Raw genomic sequence first — 13,370 nt, 5'->3', positions numbered from 1 at the left:
AGACATCTGCTGTCCAGCAGCGAGATGAGCAACATGACATGACAAACATTGGTAGGAGGCTTGGCTCAGTGGGCAGAGCTCCAAAGCATGCTTTTCACACACTCTAAATAGTCCTCCTGTCCACCCTGAGTCTCTTACTGGTGTTTGTCACATCTGGCCTTTCAACCCAGAAGTAAATGACATCATCACCAGTTACTTCTGGTGTTACTTCCATTAGCTGGATCATGCGAAGTGGTACGGATGGGGATAAACGTTGAGAAATGCTGCTCTCAGAGTATAGGGCGAAACAATGGATTAAAATCCAGACTTGGTGAATGTGGCCTTGAAACCCGGGAAATGAACCTCTTGCTAAGCGAGACAGTTGCCTCCAACCAATGACAGGAGCCAAAGAGTTCTGTTTTGCAAATTGGAGGGATTACAAGTCTGCAGAGCAGAAAGGTGCAGAAAATTAGTTTTGGAACTGGATAGCAAAATAACCATCAGGTCCATATTAGATACTGTGAGGCCCTAGATGCGGGGAATACTTGGGAATTCCTTGGAACAGGAAGATGTCTCCAGTCTTCAGCTGGCCCGGGATCCAGGAAAGCACTTAAACACATGCACCCCTTTTAAGAGCATGAGTAATCCATTTACTAAGCTCCCTCACCCTTGGATTTCCTGGAGTAAACTGAAACTGAAATGGGTTGAGACAAGGAAAGCCCCAGTGGCCCCCTTCCCCCCCCGCCTGCCCGCACATTCTTGGGACTGTTGCATACTGTTGTCCACACCTGACCATTTTGCCAAAGAGGGTGAGATGTTAATGAAATAAGAATGGAAATGACATGATGCCGATTACAATCTTTTAACTATTGAACCAGGCTCTTTGTTTGTTTAAACTGTGCTAATAAGGGCTCGAGGCAACGAACAGAGATTATTAAAAATCAATATGGCTTTTTCCGCGGGGGGTGGGGGAAGCTTGGCCTTCTTCCTTTCTGTCTAATGTTCTCAGGACTCTGGACTTTGTTTCTCTACAGATGGACTTTGGGTAACCTCATGAAATCCCATTGTGTTCAATGCACCATCTATATAATGGTATTCTGCTGTACCCCTCTACCTTGGGACTTAATGGCACATTATAAAAAACATGAAGGGCTAGTCCATTCATGTGTCCAACTGAGGTGGTTGACTGGGTTGGTGGATTAGTGGAGTCCACCTACCTTCACTACTCCTTCTCCCTGCATTCGGAAAAGAAGAGAGGCATGGAGCAGAAGCACAAGTGTGGAGAAGAGGTGAGTGATGGCCTAGAGCAGTGATTCCCAAACTGGTGGGTCACGACCCATCAGCCAGGGAAAGCCCTGTCACTGCTCCCTTAAAGGGCAGGGAGGAGTGAAGATATTGATGTGGTTGCCAGGATCGCGCCACTGCCGGGGAAGAAAGGATTTTTTTGGAACTTACCGGGGCAATGCCAGTCTCCCGGAAACCAAAAGTGGGTCACAATCAGTGGCGTAGCTAAGGGGGTGCAGGGGTAGCAGTTGCACTGGGCATCAAGCTTTAGGGGAGCAACAAGCTGAGCTTGTCACTCATGACCAAAATTGTGAAAATCTTGGTATGTATGAATGATACCATCATGTTATATATCATTGGAAAGGTAATTTAATGCAGAATGCAGAGAAACAAACAGCACTGGAATATCCATTTTCTATCAAAAGTTATGGCCAATTAACCAGAAAATGAAAACACAGCTGACTTCTGGAACAAAAAGTAGATTTGCTTAACTCCAAACTGACCTATGAGACTGTTTGTTCTGAGTGCCAATGAGATGTTATTATGATTCAGCATGGAACCCATAACTTTTTATTTATTTACTTAATTAAATTTGATTTTGTCATGCGGGGGGGGGCTACAAAATCTTCTTTGACAGATATTTGTAGATAGATGCCTTAGCTATGCCACTAACTGGGGGAGGCAGCAGAGCAAGTGGGTGGTGAGCTGCTGTGGGGAGGAGGTGGGTTCCTCCTAATTTTCACTTTTTAAAAAAGCCCAGGTGTGATGTCACTTCCGGTTGTGACATCACTTCCGGGACAACACGTTGAGCTTGGCACCGGGCTACATGATCATTAGCTATGCCACTGGTCACAATTGTGCTTTTTAGATATTCTCATGACAGGTCATCTTGCATTCATTGTTCCTCAGGAGGTGTGGGTGGGAGGAGCATAAGTCAGTAGGAGGTCTTCTTTGCCACCTGCCTGTCCTTATGGTACCGTTTTGGTCACCAGATACTCTGGATTAAATGTTTATACAGCACAGCAAAAATTTAGAGGGTGGATCAGAGGGTGTGAGAGACTTCAGAATAAAAAATGATCATGAAATGGCTAGAGCCAATTCATCAGGAGGGTAGTTCATAGGAACTTTTTTGTGCTTATCATGGAAGGGTGCAAGAAAAAAAATATAAAGTTCAGGCGTCCATCGCTTAACAGTGGTTTGCTTAACGACGGACCACATGTATGACGGTGGTCAAAGCACAATAAAGATACTCTTAATGAGGCAATCGCATCTCCCATAGCCTGCAGCAGAGTGTCTGTTTACACAACAGACAGGCTCTTAATGTAAGAGGCAGCAATCTATCTCCAGTAGCCTGTGCAGCCAGCTAGTGTGTGGCTAGAAGTGTCTGTTTACACAACAAAGGCAGTAGATTGAACTGAATGTTTATTTAATGACTGAATTGCATAACAACGGAGGTTTGGAGAACGTATCCCCATTATTAAGTGGTGCACACCTGTAGTTATTCCCTTGGAGTGTAATCTGAATTTACAAGAAAAGGAAAGGTAATCTGGTTAAAGAAGACTTTCATTATATAGATATTATAAGTCAACTTCACCCTTAAAAGTGTGCATTCTAATGGCCCAGTCCTGTGCTCCCGCAGCGCGCTGCCCAGGAGACAGCCATTGTGAAAGTACCGTAAAGCACTTCGCAATGGCCCACTGGTAGTTGCCGCCGGTACTGAGGCCTGTGCGGGTGAATGGCCTCCTGTGCCATGGAAGAGGGACTGGCTGCTGATGGGGTAAGTGAAGTGCTGGGTGGCAAGGAGGCATAACGGAGCAGAGGGAAGGTGGGGAGGGGGTGAAACTGGGTGAGGGGGGAGCAGGGAGGAGGATGGTTCAGGTCCACCAGTGAGGTGGGGACAGTGACAGAGGCTGTCGCCAGATCCTGTTCTTGGTCTGAAAGCCCTACACAGAGCTAGTCGGTTTTGTGCCAGAGTCTGTGGTGAACTCTTCCTCACTCGAGATATTCAAGCAGAGGCTCGACAAGCACCTATTGGAGATGCTCTAAGAGGATTTCCTGCTTAAGGCAGGGGGTTGGACTAGATGACCTATTAGGTCCCTTCCAATTCTATGATTCTATGAGCTGGTGTGGGTTCAAGTAGACCCATGGTTGTTGCTAGGACTCGGCGTGGAGTAAGGGAACAAATGTTCCCTTACCTCTAAGCGATCCCTTACCTCTAGGGAAAGGAAGAGGGTAAACATCAGTGTGTATCCAGGGAGATGTCTGGAACTTTCCCTGGCCATCTGCTGTGAAGTGCTTTCTGGTGAAGCGTGCTGACAGAACTCTCTCTCTCACTCACCGTAAAGTGTTGTAGGAACAAGGGAGGAAAGCAAAACCCCAACAAAATAATTTCCCTCTCTAGTTCAGTAATTTGGGGAAGTATTTTAAGAACCGCTTAACAAGTAGTGCTAATCGTTCAGGGAAAAAGGTTGCTGGCAAGGATCTAATTGTGGAAAGATTAGAATGTTCTAAACTTAGAAGAATGACCGCACGGCGGTGGTAGGGGGTACGGCAGCACGCAGAACGGTGTTGGATGAACGTAGAGAGAAGTATACCTCAGTGAAGAAAAGTTCTGTGGTTTGTGGAACTGGTGAAATGGATAGGCAGTGGGTGTCAGATGAAATTATTTCTTCATCCCTAGGAGAATAAAGTGATGGGGGGTTCCTTGGCATGGGATATGGCAAGGGCCCAATTAGAAGGTGGGAGATCTGTCTTTGGATTTCACATGCAGGGCCATCCCTCCATGTTTCCAACTGAGTTGGTTGCCTCCTGTGGCTTCCTCACACTGTCCTCCTTGGAGTTGAAAAGAGGGGCATGAAGTGGGATAGGGAGTGTGAAAGATAAGAGAGTGGTGCTCTAGAGTGTCTCTGACATTCTAGCCCATGCCTCTCCTCCTCACTTCCTCTTCTGCTTCATTCTCCTATTCCTTTCTGGGCCTCCAGGGAACAGGAAGATTTGGAGGTCTGGTGGCAGCTGTATCTGACACACTGTCAAACAACTGTAGATTTGATACGGGGGAAGTCACCTCCTCTGGCACCAGAATGTCTTGGGTTAAACTTGCTCCCATAGTTTTTAAAAAGGCTAAATACAATGGAGCAAATACTTTGGGGTGTGTGTGTGTGTGTGTGTGTGTGTGTGTGTGTGTGTGTGTGTGTGTGGACTGAGGTTGAGAAAATGGCCTGAGAAGAAAAGGTTAACCACACTGCTGCATATCACACCATCTTTTTTAAAAGAACAATTTAGAAGGAAGACTCAATGCACATTACTTTGTCGTTTGCTTATTTGTAGCATACTGTTAAGAACATAAGAACAACCCCACTGGATCAGGCCATAGGCCCATCTAGTCCAGCTTCCTGTATCTCACAGCTGCCCACCAAATGCCCCAGGGAGCACACCAGATAACAAGAGACCTCATTCTGGTGCCCTCCCTTGCATCTGGCATTCTGACATAGCCCATTTCTAAATTCAGAGGTTGCACAAACACATCATGGCTTGTAACCCGTAATGGATTTTTCCTCCAGAAACTTGTCCAATCCCCTTTTAAAGGCATCCAGGCCAGACGCCATCACCACATCCTATGGCAAGGAGTTCCACAGACCAACCACAAGCTGATTAAAGAAATATTTTCTTTTGTCTGTTCTAACTCTCCCAACACTCAATTTTAGTGGATGTCCCCTGGTTCTGGTGTTAGAGTGTTCACACATTATGTTCTATGTGTGCTGAACTGCTTCAGTGTGCACACAATGCAGCGTGTGACAAACCCATGAGTGAGAATCTGTTCTTGGAAGTTCACGCTGGAGAATTTCATTATTAAATTGAAAAGACTATAGGAGAAAATAAGAATTCAAGTCCGATCCATTTACGAAGTTGACTGCGTGGTTGCCCCCATTTTCTCCCACCACCCACACTGCTCCTCGATCTCCTGCTCTCTGGTTTCCAAAGGAGGAGGGAAGGGAGATGGGCTCCAGTTCAAGAGGAAGGGTGAGTAGACCCCCCCCTCCCAGAAAATTCACTTGCCTTATAGGAACTTGTTTTGCTTCCCTTGAACATACATTTAGAGATATTTAGAAGGAACCCTGAAATTTTCTTGGAATTTCACCAACTTGAAATGCTGGCCCACAATGGTCACAACCCCTTATGTGGCACCTTACTGAGGGTACTTGTAAACTCACTATAGAGAAGCTGCACCCATGGGGGGGCACAGATTGTCTGCAGCATCTAGCCATATGTGGTGAGGCAAGTTTTACCAGCAACCAATTGGAAACAGTGGTGTCAGTAGGGTTTGCATCACCTGGTAAGGGAGGCCAGTGCATCATCCCCATAATGAACCTCCTCCCATACAGTGGGCAGGGCACCGCCCTGGGAAGTACCATCAACCCCCCCCCCGCTGTTTTTTTGGCGATAACTTTTGATAGAATACAGCTATTTCAACGTGGTTTGTTTCATTGTATTCTGCATTAAATCACACACCGAATGATATATAACATCATAAATACCAAGATTTTCACAATTTTGACTGGTAGTGGTGTTACACACACACACACCCGGTACACATTACCTGCTGTGGCCTGCACCCCCCCCCCACCTCACCTAGCAATCCCACTGATAGAGGGAAGTTCTGTGGCTGAGTATTACAGAATAATTGACCATCTAGGTCAGGGGTGTCCAAAGTTTTTGGCAGGAGAGCCACATCAGCTCTCTGACACTGTGTCGGGGGCTGGGGGAAAAAAAGAATTATTTACATTTAAAATTTGAATAAATTTACATAAGTTTACATAAATGAATATATTAAAGATGAACTTATATGAATGAATGAAGATCTTGCAATAGCTCGAGGCCTATAAAAGGCCTTGCACAAAGCAAGGCTGGCCTTTCCTTTGCTGCCGCTGCTGCATCACAGATGTGAAAGAGCAAGCAGTGGAGGGAGCCCTCATCCCACAGCTCATATGAGAGGTCAAACAGTTGCCGTCACTCTGAGAGAAGTTGCATTGGGCCAGTGTGGGCTTCAACAAATCTCCAGGGCCAGAGGCTCATTGGAGACTGGGGGCTCCTTGAGGGCCGCATTAAGAGACCTTGAGGGCCGCAAGTGGCCCCCAGGCCAGGGTTTGGGTACCCCTGATCTAGGTGTTTGATGGTGCCCCTTTGTGAATGTACAGCTCTGATCAACAAATGAGTAAAGATGAGCTTCAGAGCCAGTTTGAGTAGGGAATCAGAATGTTTGCTCAAGACTCTCTTGTGCCTCCACAATAGTCTACAGATAAATTCATTGTCTACAGAGGTTTCTCATCCACAGCTCTCTTTTGATTCTTGGAGCCAACAGAGGGGGTGGGTGGGAGACAGATGGCAGCTGAAGGGCTGGCTCAGCAATAAGCCCAACTAGGACAGTTGCCTCAGGTGGCGTGGAGCACCTGCCTCAACCTGCCCACTGTTGCCAGTCTTTGTCTTACTCCCTGGATTAGAAAACAAATGGGAAAGGAACAGAGTGGAAGAGTGGAGGAAAAGAGGTGAGTGACAAGGTAGAGCAGCAATTTTCAACCTTTTCCATCTCATGGCACACTGACAAGGCACTAAAATTATCAAGCCACACCATTGGTTTTATGACCGTGGACAAGGCGTACTGCACTGACAGAAGGGGCTCACATTTGCCCTGCTAACAAATGATCCTTCCCCAAACTTCTGGGGCACACCCGCAGACCATCCATGGCACATCAGTGTGCCACGGCACAGTGGTTGAAAAATGGCTGAGGTAGAACATCAGAAAGATTCTAGCCTACCACTCTCCTCTCCCCCATACTTCCCTTTTTGATCTCTTCTGTGGGGAAAGGAGGTGAGGAAGTGGTGTGTATGTTTGGTGCATCACCTTGGGCTCCAGGACATTTGGGGCCAACCTTGGACAACTGGACCAGATTTCACCAATTGCTCACCCTCCTCACCCAAGTTTTCAGCATGGGCCTGCTGCCTCTTGACAGAATTAGGAAGGTATCTTGCAGGATTCTGTTAGATGATGTTAGTGGGCTCTCTGTAAGCAAACAAGTTTGTCTGCGTTGCCCTCAGTGCACTGATGCTGGATGTTTTCCTGGAAACAACAGGGGTAGCGAGGCTGGAGCTTAAAAGCCTGCTCTGTTTAATTGTCCAGAGGCACCTTCAGCCTGTGATTCTCCAGTCATGCTTGCCTAAGTTAATCAGGCACTGGCGAGACTCCTTTCCAGAAAAAGTTGCAGTACCACGGTAAGAAAATCAGAGCAGATGCAATTTCATAAATCAGAGCAGATGCCGGACTTGTCGTTGCCCATTTTCAGTCCCTCCCCTTCTTTGCTTAATACTAACTAACCACACACACACACACACACACACACCTCTCTTTCCCCAGCTCCTTGCTGTCATGAGCCCCCTCCCTGAGCAGGGAAAAGTCATTACATGAAAAGATCAGCTTACCAGTTGTCTTCGGAGCGGAGTGGCTGAGCTCAGAAGCTCCCGGTAGTTTGCACAGTCAGTGCGAGAGAGCAAGAGACTTTTTGCAGAGCAGAAGCCCGGGACTGTGATACTCTGAGACACCAGTGCATCTGTTAACTGTTAGCACTTGGCAAAGGGATCCCACCTCCAGGGTACTTGTCAGGTTGGGTAATGATGCCGGCCAGCTACCTGTTCTTGGCTTTGCTCTACTTTCAAGGAGCAATGTTAGCAAGACCTGGGGAAGAGGTAAGCGGCGTGGAACACCTTGTCAGCAATTGTCTCCTTCGCAGTAGTGGTGCTCTATCTGCCTCTACCTGTCAGAGGCAAGAGATTATTCTTTGCTCTGTACTTTTAATATGCAGCGGACCCAAATGTGCTAAATACCATTGACGTTAACGCGAGCGAAAGCACGAACTGTTGAAAAATTGGTTTGGAGCCGTGTTGTGTTTTCCGTGAAATAGGAGTAACTGGGAATTGCTTTCCGATAGTGAACTGCTTACTCCAGTGTGCGCAATGGGCTGTCGGTGATCTTTTGTCATGTTGGGTTGGTAGTTCTTTTAGGACAATGTGAGACGGGCGCTCTTTCTGAGACTTTTTGCCGTGCTTTGGAAAGTGGAAAATGCCCCAATTCTGCTGGCTAGAAGCAGGCATCGCCCACATGCCTTGCAATGCGCAAGGATAAGGAGTGTGCCTGTGTTTTGGAATGTCTGTGGTTTCAGGCAGAATGTGCTTTGTTACATTAGTGTTGGAATGCATGGTTTGAGGCCGGGCACAAGAATTTGTGGTCCATTTCAGGAATGCTGATGCTTAAGGCTGACCATGGTTCTTTCAAGGCTTGCTAATTTGAAATCGGTGGGACTTAACTTTGGTGCATGTGTGTGTAAGGTCTACGTTTCCCATGTTCGAGATCAGCTATGCTCTCTGTGATAGTTAACCCCCAAATCGAAGATATCCTGTATGTGGATTGAAATAGATTCAGAATAACTCACTTGTATATAAAATGGCTTAATTCCAAAGCTGCTTCCATGAAGAGTAACCATGAAGTTCCATGAAGATGCTGATAATTTTTTTTTTCTCCATTAATACTTGCTTTTGTTTTACTTTTTTGTGAATTTTGCGAAACATGCGAATTTTGCGAAAATGCGAAACATTTGTGCTTGCTTATGGTGGTTAGTGCAAAGAGTCTGCCTGTTTGCGAAAGACCTTTTTTTAAGCCCCCCCCCCAAAAAGACCCACATTCTATTCTTTAGAATAGCAGAGATACTGTTTCCAAGCCAAGAGTTTTGTTAGTCTTGACAGAAGTTTCCAACAGCTTTATAGGATTCCCTGCAATGACTTTCCCTGCTGCTGGAGCAAGTTGAGATCACATCTGAGCCTCCAGCTGCTGGACTGATGCTGCCAATCACTTTCGCTTTGCGAGATGGACCGTGATTGGGTTTTCCAGGGGATGCGGGATTTAGTCCGTCAGACCATTTCTGAAACAAAAGCTGGCTGCTGGAAGTCATTCTGGTCTGGGAAAAGCTGCGGCTGATGTCATTAAACCAAAGCACAGATCATCTCAGAGCATAAGCACCGATCTTCTTAGCCTGAACTAAACTCTTGTGTTGGTGATCTCCTTGCCCTGAAGCTGGTTTTTGCCCCTAGTTGTAGCCCCAGTCCCAATTTTTTTTTAAATGTTTGTGTTGCCTGTTACTCAGCAAAAGAGAATGACAGATGAACTTACCTTGCTTAGCCTAGCAGCTCATATGGAAAGTATTTCTGTCACCACTGAATGCACACGTGGTCTTGAAAAAACCATATAAAACTCAAACCCAGAACAGCGGCGGCAACGGCTGCCAATTACCCCGATTAGCCCGTAAATTAGGTTTGCATTCTTACCTGGAAACAAGTTGCCAAAGTCAGCGGTGCAACATGGGATGTTTTCATGCTGTAATCCGGCTGTCACATGCTTTTGACTTTCTCCAAGCTATTTCATTATTTGGCCCAGAGCCGCACGCTGGACAGAGAACACCGGCATGTACTGTTTTATTCTCAAAAGGAAACATTTCTGCTTTGCTCAGGGCATACATGCCTCATGTTGAAAGTCACATAACTTGTAGTGTATTACTGAGCGAAAAGGGGGGTGCATGCCCGCCGAGAGCATGCCTCCCCTGTTGGGTATTTTTTTTTTTTTGTCCACTTAGTGAAAGGTTCTTCTTCTTTCTTTTTTTTAAAGACATCGAGCCCCTTGGAGACAGGACCATTAACATGTAGCAGGAACAAAGGCTGTAAGCCGCTTTGAGCCCGCTTGAAAAGAACAGAGGGAAAAACTGAACAAATAAGTATATAAGACGGCCTCAGTGCACATTATGGCTGCATAATGAATCCAGGATTTTATGGCCACAAGCTGTGGCAATGGCCACGAGTTCAGGTGGCTTTGAAAGGGGATTAGACAAACCCATCAAGGACAAGCCTATCAATGGCTACTACTCCTGAGGTCAACATGCTGTCTGCCAGGGGCCTGGAGAAGGGGGAGTCCTGAGCTCCTGCATGCCACTGGGGTCCCTGCCAGTATAGGCTCAGCAGTTTGTGCAGGGCTTCCCCAGCCATGCCCACCTGGCTTGACTCTCTTCTTTCCCTCAACTTCAGAGCAAAGGCACAGAGGGGGCTAAGTAGCACCCTACACCTCCTCAACTTCAGGGCCTTCTTCAGCATCCCAGGGTCTCTCTTTTGGTTAGTCTCCAACCCTCATCCATCCTCTTCTCATCCCTGTCTTACTCCTTATATTCTCCTGCCTTGGATGGCCCCTCCTTGCTCCCTGCCAGGTCACCCTCTGGGTCCTATGCCTACTCTTTCTGGGAACGGGAAGGCTCCTGCCAGTACTTATCATGGAAGGCTACTACAGATACTAGCAGGGTGGGCAGGTGAACTCTGCTCAGTTGCCCGATAGCCAACGTCCTGCCCAACTGAGGCCCTTCTGGCATGTACCTGGCCCTGGTCTCACTGGACAGACTGAGGATGTTAAGTCCAACCCAGACTCCACCTTCAGGTTCAGAGGCAGTATACAGTAGAATGACACGAGAGGTTTCTCCTGCTTAAGGACGTTCTAGAGGCAGCTGATTAGCCATTGCTGAGAACAGGACACTGGACTAGGAGGTGAACCTAAGATCTGATTCAGCAGCATTCTTGCGGGTGTCCAAGGCAAGAAGGAGCATAGCTCCATTGCCAAGGCAAAGAGGCTCATGATCCGGCACTCCTGCCAGTTCTCTGCAGTGACTAATGCTGGCCAAATTGCGATGCGCATTTGAATGTTCATTCTAAGCAGTGTTTCTCAAACTGTGGGTCAGGACCCACCAGTTGATACGCCAACCAATTTCAGGTGGTTCCCTATTCTTTTCAATGTGTATTATATTTTTAATATATTAGACTCGATGCTCCCATGGTCTGTGACTGCATTTGGGGGAAATTGTGACAGATCTTACTTTTAACAGGCTGCTATGTCTATGCTTTTAACAATGATAGTCAATTGGGCTTAGTCCCAGGTAAGTGTGGATAGGCTTGTAGCCTTTTGAATGTTTGGGGATTTTTTTTTTTTTAACAAATCAGCAACCCCTCCCTTTTTTTAACCCCTCCCTGCTTGGGAGGCTTATGAGGGCTTTTCTATATTTTAAATAATTGTTTAAACTTGTGCCTATTGTAAAATTTTACTTTAGCCTATTGTAAAAGTTTAATTTGTGCTTCTAATCCTGTGCTTCTCATTGCCCAGGGCTGCAGCGGTGCTAAAATGGTGACCACCACAGCCCATGGTGCTGGGAAGCACCATCAGGTTTACGCAGGGTAAGGGAACTTCTGCTCCCTTATCCCGTGTAGTGGTCAAGGTGCCCCAATGGGTCTCCATGGATCTGCGCCCACTATTGGGCAGACACAGATTTGGGGAGACCCATGTTGGGTGTCCTGGGTTGGGAGGGGGGTTAAGATATGGCAGCAGGACCTGCTACCATCTCTGCCCCTCCCACCCCACTCCCACCCCCTGCCCTGCCTTCTCCCACCTTCCCCACCTCCCCCCACCCCAGAATTCCTGACTTACCGTTCTTCTGCCAAGTGCTCACCTGAAGCTCCAGGCAGCATTCGGCCAACCTCTGCCCAGTGCTGGCCCAGTGCAGGCTTGCGCTGAACCATCTCTGATGCCAGCCTGGCGGTAAGTGTCGCAGTCATACCTCACAGCACGTTTGCAACACTGAGCACCGGTGCTGGGCTGGTACGGGCCTGATAGGATTGGGCCCTTGATTGATTTGATTTGATCATGGGTTATGTTAAAATTTTTCCTACTTCATGATGTCACTTCGGACCATGACATCATTTTTAGGTTAATAACCAGACTTCTGGTGTGTCCTGACCTATTGCCATTCTAAAAAGTGGATCCCAGTGTTAAACACCATTGTTCTGATGCAGGGGTGTCCAAACTTTTTGGCAGGAGGGCCACATCATCTCTCTGACACTGTGTCAGGGGTGGGGGAAAAAAGAATTAATTTGCATTTTGAATTTGAATAGATTTACCTAAATTTACATAAATGAATATATTGGAGATGGAACTTATATGAATGAATGAAGGTCTTGCAATAGTTTAAGGCCTATAAAAGACCTTGTATAAAGCAAGGCCGGCCTTTCCTTCACTGCTGCTGCTATGTGATGTGAAACATCACATCATATCACACTGCTGCACAGATGTGAAACAGCAAGCAGTGGCTTCTCTCTGGCCCTTTGCCTCCCACGCTCCACTTGATGGCAACTCCTCTCTGCCACTGAGGGTCAGCTCATCAGTATATCATCGTGTCATCAGTTCTCGGGTACTTCCGGTTGTTTCGAACTGGCAGCCTCAGTGACATATGTCACTCAAGCCACAGAATACAGAGATAGGATGGTGAAGTGGTTTGGGAATTGGACCTGGAAGATCCAGGTTCAAATCTCTGCTCAACCATGAATTTTCCTGGGTGACCTTGGACCAGTCTCTCTCTCTCTCTCTCTCTCAGCCTCACCTACCTCACAGGGTCGTTGTGAGGACAAAAGGAGAGGAGGAACCATGTATACCTTCCTGATTTTCTTGGAGGAATGGTGCTATAAAAATTTGAAAAATAAAAATCACCCAAATTGTGTCTTTGAATGCTCCGTGAGAGTGACATTATCAAGCCACAAGAAGCATTGTTCAACTGGAAATATTTTTACTCTTAGAAATGCTATTAGAAGCTTTTTCTAATAGCAAAGAGAACCACACCCTCAAGCAGAGATAAAACTGAGAAATTCCACTGTCCAAGCAGCAAATTTCTTTGAAAACCTGATTTTCTCCATCCAAATTTGACCGGATCAGTGTTACCTTCCATTCTTCACTGCATTTATATCCATTTGCTTTAACCCACATCTACAGACATTTTGGGATCCTTAGTCTTCAAAAACATACTCATTCTTGCTTATAGTGAACCCTCAGTTTGATTAAGGGGTGAACCTTATATTATAGTGAACCCTTGATTATAGTGAACCCTCAGTTTAAGGGGGGAAGGGGTTCCCACTAATGCCGTACAATCTGAACACTTGCTCCCCCACTAGTCCATTAAACTACTACTTTAGAAAGTCTTTCACTC

The 13,370-nt window shown here is 46.6% G+C and overlaps 1 protein-coding gene across 2 annotated transcripts in view; it reads left to right on the top strand.

The window, feature by feature from the left end:
* THSD4 (thrombospondin type 1 domain containing 4) overlaps nt 1–13,370 on the top strand; it is a 432,381-nt gene that overhangs the window by 280,646 nt on the left and 138,365 nt on the right. The gene's annotated exons all lie outside the window — the stretch shown is intronic.

Source organism: Tiliqua scincoides, chromosome 8 (assembly GCF_035046505.1).
Source record: "Tiliqua scincoides isolate rTilSci1 chromosome 8, rTilSci1.hap2, whole genome shotgun sequence".
NCBI classification, from domain to species: Eukaryota; Metazoa; Chordata; class Lepidosauria; order Squamata; family Scincidae; genus Tiliqua; species Tiliqua scincoides.
This window is presented reverse-complemented; position numbering and strand designations above follow the sequence as displayed.